This window comes from Dysidea avara, chromosome 3 (genome assembly GCF_963678975.1).
Source record: "Dysidea avara chromosome 3, odDysAvar1.4, whole genome shotgun sequence".
Lineage (NCBI taxonomy): Eukaryota > Metazoa > Porifera > Demospongiae > Dictyoceratida > Dysideidae > Dysidea > Dysidea avara.
Genome location: NC_089274.1, coordinates 10,144,314 through 10,157,125, shown reverse-complemented (window position 1 = coordinate 10,157,125; position 12,812 = coordinate 10,144,314).

Below are 12,812 nucleotides of genomic sequence, written 5' to 3'. Positions count from 1 at the left end.
TGTCTCGAGGGGTCACTAACTCACGAAAAAGGGGTACGGATTTCAAAATCTTGAACAAATTTCTCAAGATTTCACGGATTTCAAAAGATTTCACAAAATCGACAAAATCTGATTTTAAATTACAGATTGGTGTAGAGTGATAAGTTCTGAAATCACCAAAAAATTGGCAGAAAAAGAAACAGGAGTTCAGCAGGCATGCAGGAGCAAAGCCTCACGAAATTGAGAGGAATTGCGAAGCCATATAAAACCAGGAGTAAAGCCAAGGCATAACTATTAAATGAAACCCTCCAAAACCAGGAGCAACTTGCAGCTGAAGCCCTACATAAAGCAGGAAACAAGGCCAATCATTCAGGGGAAATTCCGTGCAAAACCCGGAGCAACTGTCAAAGCTCTATCTGGTGTGAAACCCCACAAAACCAGGAGCATCTGTATGCTTAAGTTGCTTTTGTAGTTGGTGTGTTGCTAAGTTTATGAAATTTTGCTAACTTTGTAGTTTGCTAAGTAAATCCGAAGCGGAGTGGAACATCGGATTTCATTCTTACTTTTGTGCAGGAGCAGTTTGCATGGATTCCCCTGGCTTCTTTCCCACACCTCCTGGTTTTGTTTGGTTTCCACAACTCGCTTAATACAAATCCAAAGCGGAGTGGAACAGTAGATTTCATTCTTACGTTTGTGCAGGAGCAGTTTGCATGGATTCTCCTGGTTTTGTTTGCCTTCTTTCCCACAGCTCCTAGTTTTGTTTGGCTTCCACAACTCGCTTAATACAAATCCGAAGCGAAGCGGAACAATAGATTTCATTCTTACTTTTGAGTAGTTTGCATGATTCTATCCTGGTTTTGTGCGGCTTCTTTCCTACAGCTCCTGGTTTTGTTTGGCTTCCACAACTCACTTAATACAGATCCGAAGCGAAGCGGAACATCGGATTTTATGAACAGTTTGTCTCCTGGTTTTGTATGGCTTCTTTCCCACAGCTCCTGGTTTTGTTTGGCTTCCACAACTCGCTTAATACAAATCCGAAACAGAGCGGAACATCGGATTTTATTCTTACTTTTGAACAGTTTGCATAGATTCTCTCCTGGTTTTCTGTAGCTTCTTTCCCACAGCTCCTGGTTTTGTTTGGCTTCCTATGCCACAACTCGCTTAGCTAGCTAATACAAATCCGAAACGGAGTGGAACATCGGATTTTGTTCACAGTTTGTATGGATTCTCTCCTGGTTTTGTTGGCTTCTTTCCCACAACTCCTGGTTTTGTGTGGCTTCCATAACTTGATTAATACAAATCCGAAGTGGAGCGGAACATAGGATTTCATTCTTACTTATGTGCAGGAGCAGTTGAGTGTAAGCTACGGTACCAGAACGAGTATAGAATCATAATCACAATAACAACAATAAAAACAAGTTGATGTTGTGCTACTTCTAAAAACCAGGCGCCAAGCAGCTAGCTAACTCATCTGGAATAACTATAGACAGTATATACTACTATGAATTAACCAACTATGTATTACTACTTTACAATAGGGTAGTTTGATAATATAATTAGCTATTTCTCGTATTTCGTAATTCATGAAATATTCGTAATTCGTTCAATTACGTTGCTATGCACTGCTAAGGAAGCGTTTGTTAAATAAACCGCTTTAACCAACATATTACGCACAAAACTATCTTCTAAACTGTTTTATAGTGTGACTAACGTGTTTTTTCCCACAAATTCTCTCGACAAAGTCTCAAAGCTGCTCTTCATTTTCGTTCGCGTACGTAAGGGATACGCCCCCTTTCAACTCGAAGCGATAGGCTATTCCTGGCAGTGTACGAGGCCTGCACCGTTGTTTTTCAGTTGTTAAATGCCTGAAAACCTCAAGGGGAAGGTAGTCTGAGGAAAGTCACCACACCAGTATTTCAGTCCGCCGAAAAGAAACCACCTCAGAGCAAAGTTCACCTGTGCAGAAGTTTAATACAGACTTCATTTCACTTTTACTTCTTACGTAAAAGCTGCTTTTACCGTTATTAAACGATTTTGCTCACGTGGGTGCTTACAGACAAACATAGGTAGATAGGTACATAGGTAGATAGATAGGTACACACACACACTTTTACGGAAACAATTACAGTAAACCAGGCGCACGCCCACAGCCGGCCTTCGGCCGGCTGTGGGCGTGCGCCTGGTTAAAAAAGATTTCGTATTTCAGGCAGGATTTCACTGAAGGTGTACGAGATTTCGAATCAGTTGGGGACCTCTTGCTTTGTCTGTTTTTTCAAAGAAAGCAACCGTGTGCCGGGCACCCAGCAAATCATTTACTTATTTCTGTGCGTAGCTACTTTTCAACTGCAGCAACTCTGGATACGATTTGGCTAAGTAGCAAGTTTCATCCGGTCCTTTGTGTGGAGTACGAAATTTTAAAAATAAATTTTGCATCTTGCGAGATACTGAAAATAATATTTTTGTGAAGGCAACAATCGTGCCTCCGTGGATCAAGCAATGGGATACTACAATTAACATCCCACAATGGTAGGGGGAGGTTGATTTGTAGAAATTGATTTTTCGGATTGCGGACCCTATGGTTATGCAGACATTGGCGTATTTTGATAAATATTGTCTTTATGCTTAATGAGAAGATTTTACGCCAATCACTTCTTTATACCTAAAGAGAAGATTTTACGCCAATCACTTCTTTATACCTAAAGGGAAGATTTTACACCAATCTTCTCATTAAGTACTTAATGACAAGCTTTTACGCTAAAGTCATTGGCGTAAAAAGCATTATGAAGTCACTATATGCACTACACATAAAGGGAAGATTTTACGCCAAACACTTAAAATTCACTAATTACAGGATTATCCCCACCAACCCTTGTAATCACATGATCTCCACAAACTAAGTACTAGATGAAGGACAAAGAGATTTCATAATGGCCTTACCCATTTAATACAGGGTCATATGAAGCCATATAGCTTTTTATACTCTCCGATATCTCAGCCAAACTAGGCAGTGGGGGTGTATATTGCTATATACCACTTTGACACCTCAGATCAAAGGAAACCACAGGATTATATATCACATATTTCCCCTGACCATAGGGGATATCTAGATATCACCCTGTAGTTAGGGCAATAGCCCTGACCACAACTGCCTTTGATGCTGAGGCAGCTACAAAGCATTAGTTCCCTTTGATTGTTTATAGAGATGCTTAAAGTTTTGCATTGTAGGCTTGAATTACAGCTGCTTAAAGTTTTGTATTGTGGGTTTGAGTTAAACATGTTGGTTTAGTTAGGGGCATTGTTGTGAGCAAAAAGAATTGAGTGAGTCAGTATTGCATAGCTCAGTTACTAAGCATCACTAAATAATCATTTTTGTAATGTTGGGATTGTTTTTCTACAGAGTACATTTTAACTGCATGAAAGGATGCCTCAAACATTCACAACCTATATGTCTAAGTGTTTATTTTAGCACCTTAAGTTGCTTTATTCATCCACAATGTGGTTATTTGGTTTAAAATGGCATCACTACAACCAGTGAAACTCACAATCATTTCATTTTTGTGCCCACAGTTGATGTTGCAAACCTCTTTATAAAAGTAATGTGGTGAATGCAGGTTTGTCTTCCTTCACTTATTAGGTGAGCATACCAGAGTGGTATATATTACTTATACCATGGCCACTCGGGATTTGCCTGATATATATGCCTGCACCCTCGGGCTTGGGCATATATATCAGGCAAATCCCTCGTGACCGTGGTATAACTATTAAATGATTAATGTTTAAAATTAAGAACTATGTAAATAATTATGTACACAATGCAAGCCTTGTTTATTGCAATTTAAGGCAATTCAATTTTATATTTGGCTGTAAAAAAGAAAATTAACTACGTAGTTGGATTGTAAGACAAAGTCAAAAAATGGTGAAAATGGCTATCTCAAGATTGGATCTTGAGATACTTTTAGTCAAATCCCTGGGCCCTTTAGTGAATTGCAAGAGTTACGATGCACAACACATAGCTGGGTATACCAACTTTGAGTTTATATACTTGAAATTAACAAGGAGAAGACATCCTGACCGCCTGGCAGACTGAAACTCCTGTACGCATTCAAGCATTAATCAGATGGCTGCTGGTTTGAGGCTGTCAGGGATTTTTTCTCATTTCTCCACCTTTTCAAACATAAACTTTCTGTAACAACCTTAAACAGGCTGTAGGACCATGAGTCCTACAGACCTTCAGCACTTGTGCTGTAAAGTCTTAATAAATAAAATAATGTTCACTTAGTTCCATTTGGGGTACTTTGAGATAAGAAAGTCACTCTCTAAGCTTCCTATGAATACATATACTTGAAATTCACAAGAAGACATCCTGACTACCTGGCATACTCCTGTAAGCATTTGAGCATTAATCAGATGGCTGCAGGTTCGAGGCTGCCCAGTTCCAACCATGGATTTTTTCTCCTTTCTCCACCGTTTCAAACATACAACTTTATAGGCTATAGGACCAGGAGTCCTGCAGTCCTTCAGCACTTGTGCTGTAAAGTCTTAATTAGTAGCTACTTCTCTGTGGGGCACTGGACTGTTTTGTCTAAGTTTTACAGCTAGTGCAGTCACCATTTAAAAAGAAAATTAGCCAACCAAGTCATTTACAACTAGCTTTCTGGCCACAACTATAGCCCTTTTTAGCCCCTGAATCCAGGCTATCTTTTTTTACTGGAATTATAGTAGCATATTTGAAACCATAAACTTGATTAATCTGTATTCTTATAACTTGTAGATATGTGCACAGTAATGGTCTTTAACTTTTGAGTAACTGTAGCTCACCACTGGCTTACACTATGCACATATCATTTAGGGGTAGCAGACCATTCAGAAACCATGCCAATTACGTACTCAGATCATCATTGCATGCAAGTTTTCAAAGGCTTGAAGCCAGATATTCATCCAGGATAAAGGTGAAGAAGAAAAGACAGTACAAATAAGTAGTGCATGCATTATTGCAAAGCCATTATGATGGCTATACTGATTTTAGCTGTAATGGACTTTCTGTTTGCTCAGCCAGTGGATATAATAAACCCAGGCTAAACTACAATGACACGAAACCACCAATGTGAATATAAAAAGATTATCTAGATACCTAAACACCTATCGTAAGAAAGATAAAAATGTGCTTATTGAGATAAATCTTTGTATAGTCTATTGTAAATCCACAATCAGATGGAAAACTTGTGGGAAGTGATAAAATTTCTGACTAAACAATCACTCATTGACTTTATGTCAATAAACAATTTCACTATAGTATTATAGTTAATCAAATACTTGTTGGAGCTCTATTAGCAGACTGAGTGTTTACCACTGTGTAATAAAAACATCCTGGATGATTCATTTGTGAACATGTAAATACAGTGTAGTTATGTTTGCCTACTAATCATTAAACAAAAGTAGCAATGTCAGACTAAATCACCAAGTTTAACCATTGCCTGTTTGCTATATTCAAGTTTTTAACCATGATATTTTACTTCTTAACTGGTCGGACATCTTCATCTGGGAAGTCAACTTCTGTAGTCTCATCGTCATCATAAAACCTTACAATCCACTTCCCAGTATCAATGTTGAAAGTAGATAGCCATCCTCTGTACCACATACCATCATTATAGCAAACTTCTACTTCATGCTTCTCTCCATTACCTAAATCTAGCTCTACACATTTTCTAGTTTTACTGTCTTGCTTACATTTAGCCTTTTTCGGTGGCTGTGACTTTGTTTCAAAGTGCTGCTTCTTATCAGGTGGTCCCAAAGATGCTGTTTTGTCACTACTAGCAAATTGGCGCGCCTTTCTTTTACATGCAGCTTTCATTCGCTGTTCTTCAGATGCATCAGAGCAGTATGTTATTTTGGAACCGCCATCAGCTGCAATGTACTGCAATGCAAAAATCTTGTCCTTTTCATAAAGGGATTGCATTGCACAATGTAAAGATTTCTTCTTGCTGTCACCATCTTTGGCCAATGAATTTGCCCTTTCCACTCCATTGGTGTTTCGTGGAGCCTTATTCCATGTGCTGGAAGTCATCTTTGTGAACAGTTTGCAAATCATCCTTAGGTGGTTAGGCCTTGTCCACCACTCAACCCAATTACTTGCACCTGACCAGTTACATTTAGAGATAATTGCAATCTGTTCTTCTGATAGTGGTATGCTAAGGTGCTGAATCAACGAAAGCTTTGATGTGTCACGCAGCACATTAAATAATTGCAAGACATACTGCCTTTCATTGACAATCATGATATGCTTTGAGATTAAGCAAAATGCTTCCACAGCTGCTCTTTTGTTTCCTTTTAGCACACCAGCATTAACTCTTTCAGCAACTCTTTGGTAAGATCTAACCCAGTGTACATTACAACCCTTCAACACACATTCAGCTGTGTCTTCACCAACTACCTCACGTAACCCCTTAGCCTCGGTATTACTCCAATCAACAATTATGCCTTTTAAGCTTTCGCCCACCTTGAAATTAGGGTGATCCCTTTGGCATGTGTCAAACATCAACTTAAAGGCTAACCGATAAAACTCAGAGGGCTCTTTGTTTCCTCTCATTCGGGCTACAATAGCCCATTTCATGGTTTTGTAGTCAAAAACGGTTGCATTAAACAAATAAGCCAGCTCAGAATTTTCATTATACGTTGTGTCGGTTTCAACAAAGTCAGCTCCAGCTAAAAGTTGGCTCATTAATGGGCTCATTATGAATTGATATGTCACAGTAGCAGAAATAGCATAATCTCGCATATATGGCCTTTCAATCTTTTTGTAAGCTGCTGATATTTCATGTGAACTTTCATTGATAGCATCTCTGTCATCTATTTTGTCTGCAATCTTTTCCTTATCTCCAAGAACAGTAGATACAGCACAAGTATCTCTAACAATATTTTTCCTATGATAATTGATACGGTCATAACTGCTACCTGAAAGATCAGCAGATCCAGGTCGATATCCTAAACCTTAGCCACACTGTAATTGACGAGTGGTCAAATATGGGTTGTCATCCAAAGTTTTGGTAATATCCGAAACTACCTTGGTAGGGAGCTTGTGGCTCAAGCTTTGTTCAATTGGATGGTTGTGCAAACTCTGCATTGGTGCCACCTCAGTAGTTCGAAGCAACCCTCCAATCCACCTCCTTTGGTCTTCTGTGTTATGGGGGAAAATGTAGACAAATTCTACTTCACATCCTTCCGTAGAAATCAACTCAGCTGTTGGATGCTGCTTACAGTTGTTTTTAATGAATGATCGTGGCAAAACATGGTCACATTAACCACACTTTCTGACCCCATTGCACCGTGAAAGCCAATAGTGTAGATGTTCTGATTTTGAATTAATCTGCGTTGTAAAGTTATTTTTAGTTGTACTACTCTTACTTAGCTGAATGTCTGACCACAAAAAATGTGGACCACTGTAATGGGGCAAAGATTCAATGTTTTCAGCAAAGTACAATATGTTTCCAGCAGCACTTTCATCATTCCAACCTGGATATTGGTACCTTTCCTTGGTTTGCAAAGGCACCCAATTTTCACTGGAACATAGTAGGGTCTTGAGAATTGGAAGCATATGCTTTCCTTTTCCTGTTCTTGTGCTCTGAGTTACAGCTGTTTTAGACACAGATGTCTGCAATTTTACATTAGGCATGTTCAACTGTGGAAGCAATACTGCCTCTTGACTGGTCAACGCATCTCTTCCTTTACATGTTGGTTCTAATTTTGCATACGCTCCTTGAATGGTTGTAGCTGCAGATCCAAAAGTAGCTGGTTTAATTGCACGTAGAATATATCCTGCTGCAGCGTACTGATGAATAAAGCACCTCCACCATTCCTTAGATAGCCCATGAGGACTCTTCCCATACGCTGAAGGATTTGCCTTGACAATATTTTGCATCCAAGCAACATTTCCACCCCTCAACCATTCAGTAATTTTCACCTCACCTAAACTTTTCAATTCATCAATAGCTTGTATACGTAAGTAAGGCTAATTCTGGTTTTCTGTCTGTGAGCAAACCTATGGTTTGATCACAGATATCACAACATTGCTTGGGGTAAGTAATGTCAGAGAGTTCTTCTCCAAATAACTGAAGAAGCAATTTTCTTCTGCATACCCCTGCTAGATGAGCATAAGAAAATGACAAGGCAACACTAAACTGTTGTGCGGCATCATCAATGTCACTAGGATGATGCTGCCTTGCCATGTCTCTAGCCCAGTACCCAACATGCTGTATGTCATTATCATTATAGAAAATGTAAGCATAAGACTGTTTACCATCTCTTCCTTCTCTCCCAAACTCCTGTACCCATGCACTGATGGATGGAGGTAAACCATTCCATATGACAAACCTTACATTACTCTTATTTATACCAAGCCCAAATGCACGCGTGGCAACAATCACCTGGATCTCTCCACCTTTCCATTTGATGTAGGCTTCTCTCTTCTCTGATTCTTTCATTTTGCCATAATATCCAATAGCCAGCACATCCCTGTCCCTCAAAGCTAAAACAATAGGTCCTACGTGACAAGCAAAATCTGTGTAAATAATGCTACATTGCCCCTTAACCAAATCTGTTACGAGATCTGCAAAATTGTTGAAATCTCTGGAGTCCAATGAAACGGATTGTTTTGAGCCATCTGACCTTTCAAAATTACATACTTTAGCTGCTAAATAAATGTTTGCACGATTGACTGAATTTCTCTCAATTAAGGGATCATGCATAAAGACCTCAATTTTGCCTCTACTTGAGGAACAACAGTAGCAGAGAGAGCCATCAGAGGAACATTGGGAAACAATGCATGCAATTCTTCACATTTTCTGTATGATTGTCTGAAGTCTTGCCAATCATAGACAAGATGCGCTTCATCTATAGCTACTAGACCCAATTGATTGTTTGCATTTAGTGCCTGAACCTTTACATGGTTGTCTTTGTCACTAAACAACCATTCTGGGCTCACAAAAACCACTGCTACACTCAAATCAGCACCAAATACCTTCTTTTCAGCATTGGGATCTGCTTGAGCTGATCCCAAGTAAACAGCAGAAATACCCAAGTTTTCTAACTCGTGTGCTTGATCTTGCATTAGACTAATAGTTGGTGTAATTACAAGCGTCAATCGCTTTGTATAAACAGCTGGAAATTGGTAACACAGGTTTTTACCACTGCCAGTAGGTTGAATAACCAACGAGTCTCTCTTTTCTAAGACCGCATCAATTATGTGACATTGAAACTCTTTGAAATGAGTTAAATGAAAATATTCAGCAAGTACACACCTTTTAGCAGCTCCATCTAGATCATAAGATGAGAGCAATACATCAAACTCATCCATATCACTGCAACTGTTGTTGAATGTCCTTTCCTATATCACAAAGAAGAATGGGTAATCGCTGAATTCATATTGAAGTCCATGACATAATAATTCATTTAAACATAGATGAGCTCATTATTTTATAGCAATCAGGCTTTAAAGCAGGCTTGTGGCATTGTAATCATACAGTATGATAGAAGAGATCATCAAGAAGTGGGCTTTTCTTTCCAGCCAAAAATATCACCCTTAAATCAGCCTCAATTTTGTCATGACATCTTAGCAGCATTGGTTAGTCAAAGCCAAACCCAAAAATGTAATCAGACCAGCCCCAAACCCTTTTCTATAGAATTAAAAAAAAACTTCTATTCAACATAATTTATGCCAACTGACTGATTGACTCACTAACTAACTAAACTAACTAACTAAACTAACTAACTCACTGACTAACTAGCTGATGCCTCTAGCCAAGCAAAACTTGACAATGGATAAGACTATGGGCTTGATTTCTTCACTGTTCGACATTGCTTTATCAGATGCTTCTTGTACTGTTCTTTGTTTGCAATGCTATGTAATGGAAGGAGCATAGCTGAAAACAGAGTATGATGGCCACCTCCCTTTCTGTTACATAATTGATTGTTGGGATGCCTATTCTGATGGTACCATCCTTTTTTTAATGCGATATGCACAGGTTTATTGTTATAAAAAGTAAGCAAACAAACAAGTAGAAGGAAAAGTTAGGAATTTTATAGGGATCAAAGCAAAAAGTAGTGAAGCAAAGGAATAGCTAAAAGTGGTGAAGGTTGCCTATATAATTATTAATCTTAACAAATACTACTGTAGAAGGAAAGTAAAGAATTTTTAAGTTGGATTATGGATGAGTGAAATAAGTAAAAGTGGCTAAACAAGGAAGGTTGCCTATACCTGCAGAAATACTAATGGACATTAAATCCCTAAACTTCAGTCTATACCATGGTTTCAGTTGGGATTAGATGTCCACTGTAGGTGCAATTGACAACTCAATTAATATAGTGCATGGTCACCACTATTCTATTCGTCTATTAAACCCACATATGTACGTGTTGTTCAGCTAGTTACACAGCATTACAGATGACTATAAGAAACATCTCTCCAATGCTACAGAAAACAAGGATGCATTTTGTGACTGTCAACAGAGAGGAGTATTATATATGGATGAAGGAGCAAAATTAAAGAAAATTTTAATTCTATGACCTGCTATGCTACAAGTTCATTAAAAATCATGCCAATTGCCATACAAATTCACTGGTCACAATTCAGTATAAAAATACCTGGGAAATTTACCCTATATAACAGTTGCAAAAATGCTATTATCTAAACGTTTTAGTGTTACAAACATGTCATGCTTAGGCATGTATACATGATTATAGTTAATGCATTGTAATGAATTCGTGTACAGGGTTGGCTTTGTGGTTACCACGAAACATTAAGCTAAGTACATGCCAGAGCCTTTGACACCAGCCTCCAGTGGTACTGCACCTGCAGATGTTGAATAGGCTGATATCACAGCCCACTAATGATTATGGTAAAACAGCTAATTATTGGCTTATATCAATACAACTCTTAGACTAGTTGTTGTGACTGATGAATCGTAACTCCAATAATTCTCAGCACATGAAGCATAAATTTCATCAGTGTATTAACTATTTTTCTGTAATTATTTGAGACCATTCCTTGAAAAGTTACCCTTAAGATAATCCATTGTACAGTATACAGTATATGTTTACCATTAACGTGCCCTGAGACTCGACACTACTGCTGCTAATAGCTTCATCCCCATGCTTGCTGGGGCTAACATCCTGTAAAGTACTCTAATAGATATGCTTTACAGTAATAAGTACCTGAAAAGTGTGAAAAGTTCGCTTTGGATGCTTGTGCCAAAGGCTATGGCACTCATCACACCTGTCTTCACTACAGTCATTACAATAGATTAATTCACTGCCTTTTCCACAGCTAACACACTCTTGGTCCATAGTCACTGCCACAGTGCTCAGTAAATGAACGCAAGGTGAAAGCCTGACACCTTGCTAGCCTCTTTGCTAGCACTGTACAACTGCAACCGCGTACAGAAAATTGCATTGTCTTTGCAACAACCGGCCATGCGCGGTTTGAGCATGCGCGTGTTTTGAATAATAAAACGCGCGCAATACCGGGTGCCGTTCAATTCCGCGTCAGTTAAATCATTGTATAACCGGAATTATACACTTTTACGGCAAGTATACCAGGAATGGTAGGATCATCACTAGTTAGCAAATACCAAAACCCTGTATTTCACGCATTTTATTATTCAAAACACGCGCATGCTCAAACCGCTCATGGCCGGTAGTTTCAAAGACAATGCAATTTTCTGTATACTGCGGTTTTCCAAGTTCTTGCAATGCAAAGCGTCATGCGCTAATGATGTGTCAGTATGCGCAGTTCTTTAAATACTCCTGTGATATTCTGTGGCTGTCGAGTTGTATGCGTAGGCATCCTTGAAGCCCTGTGAGTCAGTAGTTGTCACTGAAAATCCACTGTTGAACAACTGCGCACGTGCATGCTTGTATAGCGCATGACGCTTTGCATTGCAAGAACTTGGAAAACCGCAGTACCGGGGTTTTCAAGTCCGTTGTCCTATGTATTTTGGCGCATGCACTTAGCAGTGTGAAAGAAATGGCAGATTCAAGTGAGATCAGGTAACTGTGTGTGCCCTATTATGATGGATGATTGTAAATGTGGTAAAACTATTACTCACTGTGTTGTTGTGACTCCTTTATCACCAGTGAATGGCCCTTCGGTTAGTAGGTTTTTAGCGCATGCGCAATTATAATAGGACAACGGACTTGAAAACCCCGGTACTGCGGTTTTCCAAGTATCGCGCCAAACGTGACGCATGCGCATGAAGTACTTATTCTTAGTAAAGCACACTGTGAACGTTGAGACTGTGGCCATGACTGCGATCATCTAGCGGGTTAACAATCCAACAGCATATCAGGGAGAGCTACGTATGTAAGCTGATGGAACACGGAGGTGTACAGTATGTGAACATCACGTTGCTGAGATCACGTGATAGTTTTGAGTAGTGTGGATCACGTGATTATAGTGTTGGTGAGGATAATCCTGTAATTAGTGAATTTTAAGTGTTTGGCGTAAAATCTTCCCTTTATGTGTAGTGCATATAGTGACTTCATAATGCTTTTTACGCCAATGACTTTAGCGTAAAAGCTTGTCATTAAGTACTTAATGAGAAGATTGGTGTAAAATCTTCCCTTTAGGTATAAAGAAGTGATTGGCGTAAAATCTTCTCATTAAGCATAAAGACAATTTTTCACATTATACGCTTATGTATGTATGACCGGACCCTATATATAGTCTAACAATTCTGGCCTCACTCACTGCTGGCATACAAACGGACTAGCTAGCTGTCGAAACAGCAGCTGGTTCAAATTCTAAAGTATGATCAGTCTACTCAGTTCTTCAAGATACACCC